We start from the raw sequence: 18,454 nt of genomic DNA, 5'->3' as shown, positions 1-18,454 counted from the left end.
GGTAAACAAAGGCTCAGATTCTTCTTTGTAACCACATGGCAAAACAACTTATAATCATAACCTTTTGTCATCAATATACTATAAGAAAAAGGGTTACACTTACATTATCTGTTAAACCTTGATTAGATGCTAAGAAGGTACATAATTACATGTATGCCTATTCCTCTAATCCAAGGTATATCAGTGAGCATCTCTTTCATAAACATCCTTCAGTGCTTGTAAAGGCACCATGGCAAATGCAACTCACAAATGTCTAGGTTACCAAATAGCCATGTGACTTCTCCACGTGTAATTGATTCCCCTTGTTTTATTTCACATACTTCATGTGTGTTCTATAATACTTGTATTGTCCAAATATGTTTAATGTGCAATGTAATGGTTCTTTTTCTATAGTTTTTCTATAATTTTACTTTAAAATAAAGAAACATTACTCACTGATTAGAAGTATTATTAACATCATAACCAATTAACACAATGTAAAATGCATCACAGATTTTATTTGTTAAAATCCTACATGGGTGATATTTATGTTTAAAGTGAACTTATGCACTTGCCCATTGAACAAGCTCTATCACTATAACTAGGAATCACAGGTGCAAGAAACAGAGAAGGGTCCCCTTACACTCTCACTGATACACATACACTGACATACATTCACTGACACGACATGCATTCATTAGCATACACACTATTTATCCAACACACATTTTCATTGATAGATGCATGCTCTCAGTCAAATACATTCAGTCATTGGCACACATACTGTTTAACCAACACACACATTCTCACTGACAGACACAAACACACTGAGATTTAATTTTTTTTATTCTTTATTTAGATTGACAATCAGTACAGAGGATGTCGGAATACATATCTATTGTACTTAGCAAGGAAGATATAATCAATAAATACACATCACCGCACATACATGTTGGTTTTGAGAATACTTATTGATGTGATATCAAGTGTATGTTAATGCCGATTATTGTAGATAGATCCTCAATGATTTTTAAGTATATTGTGAAGATACAGAAAGAAGAACTTTATAGAGTTAGGAATACTTACATAGGGATATGCTTGGCCTTACCAATACTAGAAACTACCCATCATTGAATATGCAAGCGCTGTAGATCTTACTCAATTCCCTATTAATTTTGTTATCATAGTATAGGGTTGTGAAAAGGAAAAGGAAGAAAGTGAAGAGAGAATGGAGCAGGGGTTGAGGAGGACATGTGGGTGGAAGGGAAAGAGGGTTATAACAGCTGGCTTTACAAGTGTCAACTGTTAGGTGTCATGGGAGCATGGTGGTGGAGATGCTGTTTGTCCAAGTCTTTGACTTCTGTCTATTGTCACTTAACCTATCTACTTATGTTGCCATTGTTCTGGCTAGTGATGTCAGAGTATTGTTCTAAGTTTCTCTGCCCGACTCTAAGTATCCTATTGGACTTGGTACAGGAGGAGGTGTATAGTAAGTGATAAAAGGGGGAGAGGAGAACAGAGGTTGTGGGATTGGAGGGATTGAAGGAGTCTGGGTTTCGGCCATGGGCGTGGAAGAGGGAAGCTGGGTAGAGGGGGATAATATTTCTCATGGGTCAATGGAGTTCTCCCAAGGTTGCCAAATCTTTACAAATGTTGCATCAGTGTTCTGAATTTGGGCAGTCAGTTTATCAGTTAGGTAATTGTCTTTGATTTTATGGATTACTTCGTCAAGGGTGGGTGTGGAGTTTTTTACTCAAGATTGGACGAGTGCGCGTCTAGCTGCCAATGTTATTTTATTGTGAAGTTTTTGCTTTTTTGATGTTACGCCTTCTGTTACATATGGAGATTTTGGCTTCCCCTCTTGAGATGCCCACCCAGTTCTCCCCCTCTAGTGTTTGTGCTAGATCTGCCTCCAATTGGTCTATGTACCTTGGATTATCATTCTTTCCTTCTAAGTTGTGCGTATAATACGGTGAAGAGGCCATTCTGGGTGGCTTCCGACAAACTGAGTTTTTCAAAGAATATCATTGGAGCCTTTGCCGCTGCTTGTACCTGTCAGTCCCTAGAGTAGTCCCTGAGTTGAATATAGTGGAAGTAGTCTTTTGTGGTCATAGGTGCTAATTGTTTAAGGTTGTCAAAAGACCTGAATATTCTAATTGAGTTTAGAATAGCAGGACAAGTAATACACAGTTCCGGTTTATCATCTTTGGGTACCCAGATCTAAAATTGAGGCAAATCAGTACCCATTAATAGGGTTTATATTGGGTCTTTTGGGAGTGCCAGTTTACCACTATTGAGAGTGCCAGATTACCACTTGTGCCAGCATTGCTACCAGGTAGTATAGGTACATATTGGGAATTCCTAATCTGTCCCTCGTCTTTGGTCAGTATAGTACTTGTCTCGCAACCCTATGTCTCTTTCTGCCCCAGATGAAGTTATCTATTATGCTCTGTAAGTGGTTCAGATCTCTTTTAGTTACTTTGATGGGTAGGGCCTTAATATAGAACAGTAAACACTGTAGGAGATTCATCTTAATGGCATGTAGTCTTCCAATCCAAAAACATAACTGTAAATGTCGAGTAGGTCTAGCAGACGGGACAGCGAGGGGTTTAGTTCTGCTAATGTGAGTAGCACATTATCCACATCCGCCTTTAATATTAGGGTTCGTTGGTATAAGTTGGAGAAGTGGTTCCAGTGTGATTACAAAGAGAAGAGGTAAGAATGAATACCCCTGCTTTGTGCCATTTTCCGGTGTGAACGTGATGTGTGTTGCTCCCAGGATATAGGTCTGGGCTCTCTGGTCTGGTCCACGTGGATCAACTTTGTTATTAGTGGACTTAATCTGGAAGCCAATATTTTTGCGTATATTTTGATGTTGAAGTTAAGTAGGGATATGGGCTGGTAGTTTGTTACTACAGCCTCATCTTTGCCTGGTTTAGGGATAAGTTTGGATACTTCCCCTCCATCCAGTCCACAAAACGTTTTTTCAGATGAGAAACCAGTTCCTCTCTTAAAATCTTGTAATAGGTTCCAATGAACCTGTCCGGGCGCAGAGGCTTGTTGCCCTTAAGGGCTGAGATCGCTACATTTATTTCAATGTTTTCAATAGGCAACCCTAAAAATTTAATATATCATTAGTAGGTATTTGGAGCTTGCTATCCATCAGAAATGTCTGGATGGTTTGTTGATAAGTCTTGTTATGACTGTCTTGTAATGACCTTTGTAAAAAAAAAATCTGAAAATTCTTTTGATTCGGGTTGTTATCTCTACTGCCCTGGGAATCTGCAATTGCTGTAATTAATTTATGCTTTGGACTGGGTTTTAATGCTTAGACTGGGAGAGTGTCCCAGTAAATGAAGGTTTAGCTCTATGTCTGCATGGTTGAACCACAAGATTAGGTTGATTTGGGAGGTCTGTACCCACTTCATACCTATTTGATTTACAAGGAATAGGTCGATGTGCGAATATGTGGAATGGGCAGCTGAATAAAAGGTTTAGTCAACTGCACCCAGATGTTGGAGTCTCCATGGATTCAACATACTGGTATTGCAGATGAATCGCCTCAAGAGTTTGTCCTGTCGTCCCTACTGTAGGATATCTGAAGACCTCTCCTGCCACAGTGGTCAACCACTGGGCACGGCGTTGCATTAAATTCTCCTTCCATCAGCATGCTATGTGGGGGAGAGTTGTGATCAGTCGTTCTATCCAGTCCCACAAATGTATGCCAGGGCGAGTGGGTGCATATATGTTTACCAGATGATAGGTATTAGTATGGAATTATCCCTGTGAGAACCCCGTATCTACTGCCCTGGTCCATCTGTATAGACTGAACGTGTAATGGGCATCTTTTATGTAGGATAATTTGTACACCATTTTTCATAAATTGGGATCAGGATACATAGGCCCTGATATACACGTGATCTACTAGTTGAACACTGGATTAATGCAGTATGTGAGTTATCTGTATAAAACAAGAACCATTTTTTTTTTTGTTCTAGCAGCAGCAGGAGTATTTTGTTAGGGACATTCAGGCCGTTGACATTCAATGAGGTCAATTTAAGTGCCATTAGTTAGTTATATGAATGTGGTTAGCATCAGGTGAGTTGTAGGGCTGTTGTCAGTTGACTATCCAATGTCTTATGCACAGTTGCATATGCAAGTGGTAAAAGAGTTAGGGACCATGATACAGATACTTACAGATACACAATGGCATCATTATAAAAAGGCAAGCAGATATACTAATGAAGAGCTGAGGTGCAATTGTAGGAAAATGGTGCTGGTAAGTGACTCACAGAATGGTGCCAACATCTGCCCGAAAGAGTAAAAACACCCAAGGGACTTTGCTTAGCTTTTTCAGTATGAAATAAAATTCTAATAGGTCATCCAATCTAATATTATAACAAGTCCACTGTTTGCTTTTTACTTTGTAAGTTTATCTAAAATCCAATCCTTACTCCATGCATTCCTGTTTTTTTGCCCTAGTATTTAATTTCTCTTTTGTTTCTGCGATAACCATTACCCAGCTGATTCTAAGAGTTCAATTAACAGGTGTGAGTAATGCATTCTTTCCACATTGCAAAATGGGCAGATTTACAAGGCTCAACAATCACCACAATCCACACTTACATAGAAACATAGAATGTGACAGCAGATAAGAACCAATTAGTCCATCTAGTCTGCCCAGTTTTCTTAATACCTTTATTAGTCCCTGACCTTATCTTAAATCTAGAATAGTCGTATGCCTATCCCACGCATGCTTAAACTTGAATAGTGAGTATGGTGCAAATGTGTTAATTTGCTCTTGTCTATGTATAAGTGATCTTGTTCTTGTCCTGTGTATGGCAGTACTCCTATAGACATGGAGGTACATCTACAGCTTATTATATTATATATCACGTCTTACTTCATCAGAGACCAGGCCACACTACTTTTTCTTTATTCCTTATACATTTTCTAATAATTGTATTCAAATTCATGAATTTTTAAACAAATCTGTATCACATTGTGCATTCTAAGTCACATTTGTGCTATGTAAACATTATGTTACCCCATGCAAAAAAGGTTTTACAAGTCAAAAAATATGTTAACAGATAACATAAAAAAAAACAATCTGCATGGATTAAATAACTGTGTTTATCTGCTGTCAATTGAATGGTTTTCTATGTTGTAAGTTAAAGCTGAAGGTGTAAAAGTATTTAAAAGTGGCATTAGTAAGCATTGAAATGTTTGCCTCAGCAGGCGTCAAAATCAAATTCTTATTCTATGGAATAAAATTTGATATGTGCTGCTGCTGTACCCCAGGACTTCAGAGTTAACAAGAACAGTGTGATATGTCAGAATAAAGTCCATTTGTTAATTTCTGAGGGGAAACAAAATCTGTGAAAAAAATGTTTTTTTCCTGATGGATAACAGCTCATTATAAAACAAGTGACATGTTATGTGCCACATGGTAATTATACATTTGTCACAAATCTAATTTCCTTAGGGCATTTATTAGTTAGCTGTCATTATTTTGTGATCCATACAGAAACTAAAAAGACTATCTTACTTAAAACAGGGAATGCAATATAATTTGTAAAATTTAGAAAATAAATCCTATATAACATTTTGATGTTTTGATCTCTATGACATGAATTAAAACAAGCAAACAAAGACTGAATTGGACAACATAAACACCTTTTTATGACAGAAAGGAATGCAATGGACCATTAAATATGCCAACCAACCATCCATCTTAATGCATATGGCTGAATTTTTTATCAAGTAGTTTTTCTCAGCCAATTTTTACTTTTCCTTCAGTCCTTTCCTCTCCTTCGAAACAAGCAGGTTTGAAAATGTCCTGAGAGGTTTCACACTTTCCAATCCAAACATTTATTCTTGTCCTTAGAAAAAAAACAAATTCCACTGAAACATTTTCCCTATATATCAACATTTTAAATAATATAAATGTCTTCTCCTGTACCTCTGCCATGTTTTCCCATCTTTAAATTATAATTATATATATTAGACTTTGTCCTGTAGTGTCATTGTCACTGATTTCCTTTTATTGATCCAGCTACAACCTTGACCTTGAGCTTGTCTACTGCTGGTTTTTTTTGTGTTTTGACCCAGGGACATTTCTGACCACAAGTTAAATTAGTCCTGATTCCAGTTAAACACCTGGTTACATTCCTGGTTAGAGCAGGGGTAGCATCAGTACCTTAAAAGTGCGAAAACAAGGTTTTAATCCTGGTCAACCACCTTACCAGTAAGTATCCTTGGGTATCTATCAATATGAATCGGCCTATCTCAAATACTTATAGATTGTAAGCTTGTTTGAGCAGGACTTTCCTCATCTCTAAATATTCCATTCTATAACTGTAAAGCACTGAAGAATGTTGGCGTTATATAAATGATAATAATTCCTTCTACCTTTGGAACTATGCTTTGTTCCCTGTTAACTAATGCTTGGTTTTTACATTCTTGACATGTACTTATAGCTAATTCTTGAATATCTCTCTCTTTGTTTGTCATTCTAAATGTACTAAAAAAGAAAACCTCAATAAAAACTTTATTTATACAAAAAATATGTACAGTAAACACACAATTTCATGTCTCTTTAATCAGTTATGCAAAAAAAAAAAAAAATATATATATATATATATATATATATATATCTGTGCCTGATCTGTTGCCAGTAAGAGAGCTGTGCCAGCCTAGGGATATCAGAGGATTTATACGCTACAATCTCTTTTCCATTTTAATATATTGCAGATTTTGCAAGCGTCCACATCGTGTATTCTTGAATATCATGGTTGGATTTTCAGCTTGATGTGAGCAAGCTTTGAAATAAGACTTGAAACCTGGGTTACTTTAGACGAAATAATTTTTAACAGCACAATTCATCAGATTTTATTTTAAACTGGGAAATTATAAACTTAGCTGACTCGAATCTGCCACGTTCTGCCAAAAACAGTTACTGACTTTATGAGTTTATAGGGGCTGGATTGCTATGAAAAAGAAAAGCCGCCAATTGTGATCTGTCAATATCACTAATCAGTAAAAGGTATGTCGAAGGCAATGTAGAATTCATATCCCTGAGAAGTTAACCTTTGCTAATTGAGATTGTTGTGTATAAACAGAGATCTTGGGAAAGCAGGGACACTAAGGTTAGTTGTAATACTAAAATTAACATTCATTTCAATTTTAATATGTTCTCAATTTCAGGAAAGAAAAGCTTAAAGTGCTGATTTTTTTTTGTTATGATGTGGATGAGACTAACAAATGTGAAATATTATCATAAGAAACTACAACAAGGAGCACGTTACTTTATCAGTGATGCCTTTAGAAATGGATATCATAATAAAGCTCTGTCCTGACTACAATCATGTGATGAAAAAATTTTGTTAGTGCGGTCATCATTTCTTTAAATTAGGATTGTCAGTTTTCCTCCTGCACACCTGGGGAAGGGGGAGATTGACTGTTGTCCATGCCTAGTGGGATGGAGTTTAAAAAGATACATTGTGGCAAACTGAATGGAGGTTTCTTAAGGCAAATGAGGGAATGGGGATTTACAAGTCGGCAGGAGAAGTTCAGGGACTTTGTTGCCCTCCCTCCCGGTTTGTGGTGGAATTTTGTGTGTTGTTTCTCTTGTTTTGTCATAGCTCAGAGAGCTGGATTCCTCGACATCGCAGCCACAGGAAAGAGTAAGATGGCAATTGCTGGCTGCTAGGACTCATGGAAATAAGGTTGGAGCAGAATTGTCTGTTTGGCAATCACCCAACAGCTGACATGCTTATAAAATAGTTGCTTTAAATAAACCTGTGTCCAATGGTTGATTTGGTTTATGAAAATATATAGTCAGCCTCAACATCAATGCTTAGGTGTCAAGTTTATTCAATATGGTGAGAATAGAGGGGAATTCAAAATAAACTCAAAGGGAATTTCAAATTTAAGGCCATTATAGCCAAACTGGAAACAGAAGTGACTTGGAATTATATTTTTCATTCAAAATAAAAAATAAAACAAATAAGAGCAGCAAAAGACCACACAATAACATGTGGACAAAATAGATCCCATGAATAATAGGTATTAGCTAACCAGTGAATATAAAACAAACTGGAAAGCACGTGAGAGGAACCAGAGTAGAGAATGCCAAGATAACAAGAAGAAGAAGCAGGCTCACTGCAAATTATCCATATGGAAGTTTGCTGTGATAAGGTTATAACTCTGCAAAATATAATAATGTGTAAATAAAGCTGATAAAAATAACATTCATCCACATAGACAAAGCAAAGCGATAATACAAAGAGAATAAAGAGGTTATTGCGCAGTCTACTCTCAGGGGTACAATTTTAAAGGAACACTTCACATACCTAAAGCAGTTTGCTTTCTGAAGAGCTTTATGTATGAAGAATGTGTCCTCTTTTTCATCTCATAAAAAAGAAGTGCAGATTTCAATAGAAATTGGCACTTTTTTATAAATTAACTTTGTTGCACCCCCTGGCTGTCAGATAACTGTCAGTCAGATAACTGGTCCTGCATTGGGAACTTTATGATTTTACAGTCAAACAAAGTCTGTTCTGAGAAAGAGGGTAGGGCTTGTGCAATCTTTTTTTAAATATACCCCCAATTTACTAAATGCATGTTTTCATTTAGGTATATCTACTGAATAGTGATTTGGGAGTTTTATTATGCAACAATTTGGATGCATCCACTTTTTAATTTTCGGTAAGTTTTTAGTTTTTTTTTTGCACTTTTCTGCTTACTATAAAATATACTATAAATATATTTTATTAGATTTTTTATACATTATGCAGTGGATTCATTTTTATAATTTCATATTTTATATTGTGTTAACTTTGTATTTCTTTTCTTTAACTTTTTTTTTCAATTTATTATTTCATTTATTCAATGTATTTATTTTTATCTCAGTTTCTCTTGCACACCCTTCACTCTGTTTTATTTTTTTGCTTTTTGCTAGTTGACTATGAATAAATAAAATAAATAAATAATAACTCGGTGTGTGCTATTACAGAAGAGCTTTGTGAATGAAACTCATATGGCAGTTTACTCATGCCAGAGAATGTGTGTTTACTGTTGGTGTGAATGTTGATGGTTTTATAATGCTTTTTTTTTTTTTTAAATATATTACATTTTTTTTTCTGAATACACCTCAGTGAGGAACTCACTTCTGAAGCTTCAGTTCTGTTTGCATGCATGGTTTATGGGAATCTTGCTGTCCTCCTGTCACTGATCTCTGGATTCCGCATTACATTTTTATAGTTGTCCTTTCACATATGCCATAAATCACCCTGATTACCCCCTAAAAAATTACACCAAAAATTAAGTGAAAAAAGTATTACAGCTTTAATTAAAACACATATATAAATAACCCAAAGGTCATTGCTAAACATACCCAATTTAACATAGACATGTAAATCCACCTAAACCCTTAACACCACTATGCCCACTGACAATGTCCCATAACAGAAAATAACAGCAATAAATCAATATAGCAATATGATAAATAACTTAAAGGGACACTCTAGGCACCCAGACCACTTCTGCTCATTGCAGTGGTCTGGGTGCCAACTCCCACTACCCTTAACCCTGCAACTGTAATTATTGCAGTTTTTCATAAACTGCAATAATTACATTGCAGGGTTAACTCCACCTCTAGTGGCTGTCTACTAGAGGTCACTTCCTGGTCCATAGCACAGGAAACCTGTGCTAGAGCGTCGCTGGACGTCCTCACGCCATGTGAGGACCTCCAGCGTCACTCAAAACCCCATAGGAAAGCATTGAAATGATTTTTCAATGCTTTCCTATGGGGAGACGTAATGCGCATGCACAGCATTTCTGCGCATGCGCATAAGGTCTCCTCGGCCGGTGGGCGAGATCAGTCTCGCCCACCGGCCGACGCAATCACAAGGAGGAGCGTCGCAGAGGAGGAGACAGCGGCGAGGGACATCGCCGCTGCCTCAGGTAAGTCACTGAAGGGGTTTTCACCCCTTCAGTAACCGGGGATTGGTGGGTGGGAGGGAGAGGGACCCTCCAGTGCCAGGAAAACAGATCGTTTTCCTGGCACTGGAGTTTCCCTTTAACATACAACAGGCATCCTTTTCCAACTGATTTAACATTGTAGGAATAAACCAAGACATCCCTACACTCCAAGGTTGTAAGCAACCAATGGGCTCCAACCTACCAATACCAAAGTCAACCATGTAAATATTGTTACCGAACGTCAACCATCCCAACTACCAATCATACCTACTCCCCAATTTTCCTATCTAGCCCCCACTGTCATGATCAAATGGGAGAAAAAACACAACCCCCCCCAACCAGAAATTAGGGAGGGAGGGTAGGGCAACAACACGTAAAAAAACTAATAAGCCGGCCCACCCACGCTGATCCAAGATTCAATTAAAAACCTACAAATTTGTATATACTTGCCTCCTAGCTATGTCAAGGCCCATTCCCTTATTTTTGCTAGTCCCTGGGCTACAATCTAGAGAATAGTGCTGAATTCTTAACTGAATGGTATATTTGATTATTGTGGATGCATATTCATATAGGTCTGTTTTTACATTGCTTATTGTGTTATCAACTCTATCAAACTACTGCAATGGAAAGAAGCACTAGCATGTAGACCCAATCTATATCTAATAGACATGTGCACCAGTGAATTTTTCGTTTTGTACAAATTATTTCATACTAAATAAAAATTACATTCGGCAATCCCTGAATTTCGTCTGCAAACCTTTTGTTTTCGAACAAAATTAATTTAAAAATAATTTGTTTTCGTCCATTAGATGAAAACAGCACTTCGCATGCGCAAAAACAAGAAAAACGAAGGAGGGAGCCAGCAGCGCTACCAGCTCCCTCCTTGTATTAAAAAACTATTCCCCCCCTCCACCCCCCTGCATTAAAACCTATGGCTGTCACTATGACCCCATATTAATAAAAGGGAGGTTAAATCCTCCCGCATTCCCCTACTCGTGGCATGCCGCGAGTAGGGGCCTGTCGCCTTAACTGTGAGCAGACAGTGCCTACTTGCTGTCATTTAACACTAAATATAAATCAGTATGAGGGTCATAATGTAAATAAATAATGGGGGGACTTAATGTCCCCTCCAGGTCCCCACTTATGACTGGTGGGTTGGTATCCTAAATAAATAAACAATGGGGGGACCTAGTGTCCCCCCCAGGTCCTCATCCAAGACCAGCGGGTGGGGACCTTAAATAATACAGTGACTCGGGGTCCCCAAGCCCCTTGTCACTCCCCCCCCCCCCCATAAAAATACCCTACCTGCCATTTTACACAGCGTGGAAAATTTCTTTGGAATTTTCCCATGCTCTGTAATTTGACTCATAACACTGTGATTGGTTGCTTTTCAAATTGAAAGCAACTAATCACAGTGTTACAAGTCAAATTACACAGCATGAGAAAATCCCAAAGAACTTTCCCACGCTGTGTAAAATGACACAGAGCACTCTGGTTGGATTTCAAGCCAACCAATCAGAGTGCTGTGACAGGTAAATCAGAGCGCTCTGAGCCTAATTGCAGGGCGTGGGAAGGTTTAATAAACCTTTTCCTGCCCTGCTGAGCTCATTCTGCACCGTGCCCTCCATGGGTGAAAAAGGATTATTTTTTTACTGTTGGGATTATTATTTTTTTTGCCATATTTTTTTTGTTGCGTTTGTTTTTATTTATTTTTTTATTTTAACGGTTGTAACGCGTATTATGGGTTTTTATTTGGCCTTTTTGGGACTAAAGAAAGAAAAGAAGAAAGAAGACATCAGGAATAGTTATTTCTAACAAAGCTCTCTCCTTGTTTTTGTTTGTTTTTTCGCGCATGCGCACTGTTATTTCTTGGTGCTGTGGGGCTTAATTTCCCTGCAGCATGGAGTCAATTAAATGAACGAAATGAAAAGGTAATGCATTCGACATTTGCCCTTTCGTTTCGTTTATATTTTGTTTGTAGGGCTTTCGTTTACGTTTTACTAAACGAATACGAAAAACCCAAAATTTTCTGACTAAATTGTATTTGTACGGAAAAAAAGTGCATGTCTAATATCTACTGCAGAAGGACTGTGCTTTTGGCTGGCAGACAATACCACAGAATCATTCCACCTTACTGCTGTTCAAGCAGGAAACATACAAAATGTCTACAAACAGCAGGAGATTAACACAGGGAATTCATGTACAGGTGCAAATTAATTTCCTTATATGAATAGTGCTATGACAAAGAAATGAGCTGATCTAATGTAATATTCAGAAATATAAGAACATTTTAAGTTTATATCTCTCATTTAACCCATGTAATGAGCAGAGGATTAAACATTGGCTACCCTTTCAATTTGCAGATACCTCCTCTTCTTTTTTCTTTATTTCTTCTTTTAGAATAAAATGTGCTAATTAGAATTAACATTCACATATCACACCAACGTCCAACTAGCACACAGCTTTGATTCTGTCAAAAAAATAATAGTAATAAACTACAAGCATACAAATTTATTCAGGGAATTCTTTGGCTGGTGTAGAAATATAGATACATAGAAACATAGAATGTGATGGCAGATAAGAACCATTCAGCCCATCTAGTCTGACCAATTTTCTAAATACTTTCATGAGTCCCTGGCCTTATTTTATATCTAGGATAGCCTTATGCCTATCCCACACATGCTTAAACTTCTTCACTGTGTTAACCTCTACCACTTCAGCTGAAAGGCTATTCCATGCATCCACTACCCTCTCAATAAAGTAATACATCCTGATATCATTTTTAACCCTTTCTCCCTCTTATTTAAGACTATGTCCTCTTGTTGTGGTAGTTTTTCTTCTTTTAAATATAGTCTCCTCCTTTACTGTGTTGATTCTCTTTATGTATTTAAATGTTTTTATCATATCCCCCTGTCTTGTCTTTCCTCCAAGCTATACATGTTAAGTTCCTTTAACCTTTCCTTGTAAGTTTTATCCTGCAATCCATGAACCAGTTTAGTAGCCCTTCTCTGAACATTCTTTAAAGTATCAATATCCATCTGGAGATACGGTCTCCAGTACTGCGTACAATACTCCAAGTGAGGTCTCACTAGTGTTCTGTACAATGGCATGAGCACTTCCCTCTTTCTACTGCTAATACCTCTCCATAAACAACTAAGCATTCTGCTAGCATTTCTTGCTGCTCTATTACATAGTCTGCCTACATTTAAGTCATAAGAAATAATCACCTCTAAATCCGTTTCCTCAGATGTTGAGGTTAGGACTCTATCAAACCTTAATGAAAAAATAATGATAGATTTCCCTTCGTCTTTGACCAACAAACAATTGGATCAAAGGCTAGGGAAATAGGTCAGGATGGTGGTACCAGCTTCACCAAATATGGGCTTGGACCCAAATATTTTGAATATAGGTGTGCTCCCAACAATCTGGTAACAATCTGTGTTCTCCCAGCTCTGCTCCCTCGCGCGGGCTGTCTACTGATGCCGGGAGCCGGAATATGACATCATATTCTGGCTTCCAGCATCAGCAAATGGAGCAGAGCTGGGAGAACACAGCTCCCTTGCCGCGTGTGACAGGGAGACAGCCGCCTGCCGGAGGGGGTCCATCAGGTGTCCCCCCCCCCATCACAGGGGGAGCACAGGGCATTTGGGGGCGATATTTTTTGCCACCCCCTGGTTAGTGCCTGCAGGGGGAACAGCATTCCTGCTGTGAAAAAAGTGCAGGAACGCTGTTCCCACGTGGTCCTGCAGGGCTCAAGCCCTGTTCATCCTTTTTCCTAACTGAGGTCCATTTCCTTCATTTTCATCTGTAAATACAGAACAAAAATATTAATTGAGGCAGTCAGCTAGACCTTTATCCTCCTCTACATACCTTTATTCTTTTGTTTTTAATCTAACTAATCCTTGTTTTACTTTCCTTTTCTCATTTATGTTTTTTTTAAATGTTTTGTCCCCCTTTTTATTGACTGTGCTATTTTCTCTTCTGTGTGTGATTTGGAAGCTCTTATAAATTGCTTAGTCTCTTTCTGCCTCATCTTATAGATCTGTCTATCTTCCTCACTCTGTTTTTTTTTTTTTTTTAATAATTACTAAATGCTAACTTTTTTTAACTATTTTGGCCACTTTTGAGTACCACAGTGGTTTCTTAAATTATTTGCTTTTACTGACAAGCCTTATGCAATTTTCTGTTTCCTTCAGCAGTGCAATTTTTAAATAATCCCATTTCTCTTGGACTCCATTTAAACTGCTACAGTCTGATAATGACTCATTCACACATATTCTAAATTTAGAGAAGTCTGTTTTTTCTAAAGTCTAAAACTTTAGTTTTTGTGTGGTGTGACTTAGTCACTTTTCTTATATTAAACCACACTGACTGATGATCACTGGATCCTAAACTTACACCTCCAGTATTATCTGATACCAAATCTCCAATTGTTAACACTTATCTAGTATGGCCTCTTTACGAGATGGCTCCCCAACGACTTGTTTTAGAGACAATCCCAGTATGGCGTTTAGAATATGTGTGCTCCTGGCACAAGCAGCTATTTTTGGTTTTCCAGTTCACATCAAGAAGATTAAAGTCACCCATGATGATAACTTCCCCCTTTATTGTCATTTTAGCTATTTCCTCAACAAGATTATCTAACTCTTCTATTTGTCCTGGGGGACTATAAATCACACCTACACAAGTTACTATGTGATTACCAAATTCTAATGTAACCCAAACAGACTCTATGTTCACCTCACTAACTTTTATTAGGCTAGATTTTATGCTATCCTTCACAAACAGGGCCACCCCTCCCCCTTTGTTGTTTTCACTGTCTTGCTTCAACTTAAACTGACATCACAGATGTTAATTTTGGGTGACCATTTGTCAAAGGTATAATTTGACAATTTAATTAATATTTAGACTTAGAGATTTGTTTCATTCTTACTTGCTGTTCATCCACATGTGGGACGATTACGTGATCTTTAGAATTTCCAAACTCTGAGCCGAAATATTGATGAATCACAAAAAAATGCCCAATGGCCAAACATGTGCAGTTTGATTCATGATTCTGAATTCAAATCATAGAGGCAAAAAATAGATGTGAAGGTGTAGTGGAATGGGCTTCGCCACTGTACCTTGCTTTTGCTAAGGGCTGTCCCTTTTGTTGTGTTATTTCATATACTATCCCTGTTGGTTACTTGTGGAAACAAGTAACAATATAATAATTGGCTATCGTTCATCTGGTTGTTCGGTAAGAATCCTGTTTTAGCTATGTTTCACTATAGGGTTTGACAAACGAACCAGCTACCAACCAGGCCACCCAGGAGAGGAGTGTGGCATCAATTGACCTCCATGACTTGGTTCACACTTTCTCAATTGCCAACCGCACAAACCAACTGGGTGTTCCCTGGGTGGTCGACATTCGTCATGCGAACACTTGGCTGCGATCATCTTAGCATACGAATTACACCAGCGGTGTTTGGTCATCAAGTGTCTGGAACCCAAATCAGACACATGACGGCACGAACACCACAGAGACGTCCATCCTCGTATAAGTTTGTGGGAACTCAAAGGAACAGAGTGGCATTCGGTAAAAAGAATCATACGAACGAGATAACTAAAATGAACAAAGACACAAATCATTTTGTTATATATTTTCATACATTTCAACTTCCTGAACAGAGACCGACTGCACAGCCAAAACCCATGGAACTATTCTCGGCTTACACCTCGTGTGTGGTCGGTAAAACTAAGACATCCATAAAACTCTCAAACCCCTGAACTGACCTGGGTGATTTTTTAGTAGGTTCCCCACCCCCCCCCACCCCCCACCCCCCAGATCAGGGCTATCAGGCGATGTCGAATGCAGGATATGTTTTTGGGGTGTTTCCAGAAAAGTATACAAAATTAGATTTTTTTTGTTTGGAGATAATTGAGTTGATACAGTAATTAACTTAATTATCTCCTGAGCAGAGGGGAGGGATTGTGTGTAATGTATAGGAAAATTCTATTGAGCCGAACAAACATATAGCCATCCTGTAAAATGTTATGTTTTTGGAATAAAACAGTTCAGCCAAAATTAGTTTTTTCGCTTTGAGCACAAGTCTATTAATATTTAGATATTACAGTGTAAAGGGCAGTAAACTCACTGGGTCTGTCAAATTCATAGAAGGCTAGATGGAAGGACAGTTAGATGGCTGTGTTAGTAAAAATGTGTGTGTCTCTCATAAGTTGATGTATCTATAAGGCCTGACAGGGATCAAAATAGGTTACCACTGATGGGTAATCTTTTAGGAGTATGAGGATTACTAGACCACTAAGTACCTTTTAGTATGTTCTTAATCTAATATGTAGTAAGGAAAGTTTGTTTACTGGGGAACATAGCTAACATATGGTGTTAAACTCGTGTAAGATATAATTTAATGGAGGTATGAGATAATTTAAGTGTGATGTATCAAAAGGCTGTAAAAGCAACTATAGACTCCATAGAAAACATGTCTTGGATTTGAGATTCAGACACACATTCATGAGAATGCAGAAAGCTCTATCATAGAACAGTCTGGTATTGTCAGAGAGTGCCATCTGCATCAGTTTCCTACTGTGTGACTTGAGAATAGTAATAATAATAGTGATTTGGTCATGAAGACACAGAGATTCTGTTGCTTGCATGGAGGCAGTTGGATGTGCCTTGATAAAATCCTGGAAATTAGAACGAGATAAAGCATCATCTGCTATATTTGGGACTCATGGGACATGCTTACACTAGAAAAAATTGTCAGGTATTGGCTAACCAAGTCTGCTTCCTAATGAACCTCATGATGACCAAGGAAGTGGAACGTCCCTTATTGATTACGTAATAAGCAGCCTGATTGTCACACAAGCATCTAACCGTATGGTGGGACTACAAGTGGCCCCAGGCTTGAGCTGCAGCTGTGATGATGTATACCTCAAGTAATGCTGATGTATTCTGAAAAGCTACTAAATCCTCAGGTTCAGGAGGCCCGTGGCCCCAATTATCCCAAAATAACAGGCAACCAGGGCTCTTTCTTTTGAGCAGGAACGCCGTTCCCGCTGTTGCTGCAGGACTCATGCCGCTCCCAAATGCCCCCTGTCTTCCCCCTGTCATGGGCTTCCCCCTAATGGCCACCTGCTGGACCCCCCCTGGTGGGCGTCTCTCTCTCTGTCACACGCGGCGAGGGAGCTGTGTCCTCTCTGCTCCCTCGCGCCGCGCGCCGTTTGCTGATGCTGGGAGCCGGAATATGACGTCATATTCCGTCTCCCAGCATCAGCAGACAGCCTGCGCGGGGCGAGGGAGCAGAGAGGACACAGCTCCCTCGCCGCGTGTGATATGGAGGCAGACGCCTGCCCCACTGGACCCCAGGAACACGTCCACACCAGCTCTCCAGGTAGGGAGGCTGGGTGGACATTTTTTAGTTAAACAAACAAACAATTTCTGTGTGTGTGTGTGCGTGTCTGAGTATCTGTGTGTCTGTGAATGTATGTGTGTGTGTGACTGAATGTATGTGTGTGTCTGTGAATGTTTGTGTGTGTCTGTGAATGTATGTGTGTCTGTGAATGTATGTGTGTGTCTGTGAATGAGTGTGTGTGTCTGTGAATGTGTGTCTGTGAATGTGTGTGTGTGTCTGTGAATGTGTGTGTGTGTGTGAATGTATGTGTGTCTGTGAATGTATGTGTGTGTGTCTGTGAATGTGTGTGTGTCTGAGTGTGTGTGTGTGTGTGTGTGTGTGTGTGTGTGTGTGTGTGAGTGTGAGTGTCTGAGTGTGAGTGTCTGAGTGTGAGTGTCTGTGAGTGTATGTGCATGTGTCTGTGTCTGTGAGTGTGTGTGTCTGAGTGTATGTATGTGTTCTGTGAGTGTGTGTGTCTGTGTGTGTCTGTGTATGTGTCTGTGTATGTGTCTGTGTGTGTGTCTGAGTGCATGTGTGTGTCTGTGTGTGTGTGTGTCTGAGTGTATACACAAGTGTATTTTATTATTTTTTGGGGGGCGGAGAGGGAATCTTGGGAGAGTTCCCACACTTTATTCCCCAGGACTTGACCCCTGCAGGCAACGTAGCCTTGAAATAAAGGATCATCCCTGTGGATTGATCCACATTGCAAAATGTAAAGAGCCAAGCAGTGACTGTAGATTTTGCTGGAGCACATACCCTGCTGAAAACAATTATCAATACAAGACAGGATACAAAGGATTTTTTCTGGATGCTTAAGAAATGATTGCAAGAACTAGGACCTTCTCTTTTGTCTTCTCTTTTGTCTACTGAAACACTGGGACATCAAGTTGAGTAAATAATTTAATTGCATCCTGAATGCTGTTTGGGGCTTACTTTTACTCTGGACTTTCAGGAAATCATCCACATAATGAATGACTGTCGGACACCTACATTCTGCCGCCATAGGCATAGATCCATTTGGCGCCCCCTTATGAGATAGTTCCATTGTGTCACAAGTTTATTCACTAATGCCAAAAGGAAACATTTCCACTTTTTTT

This window comes from Pelobates fuscus, chromosome 3 (assembly GCF_036172605.1).
Source record: "Pelobates fuscus isolate aPelFus1 chromosome 3, aPelFus1.pri, whole genome shotgun sequence".
NCBI classification, from domain to species: domain Eukaryota; kingdom Metazoa; phylum Chordata; class Amphibia; order Anura; family Pelobatidae; genus Pelobates; species Pelobates fuscus.
Note: the sequence above shows the minus strand (reverse complement) of the source record.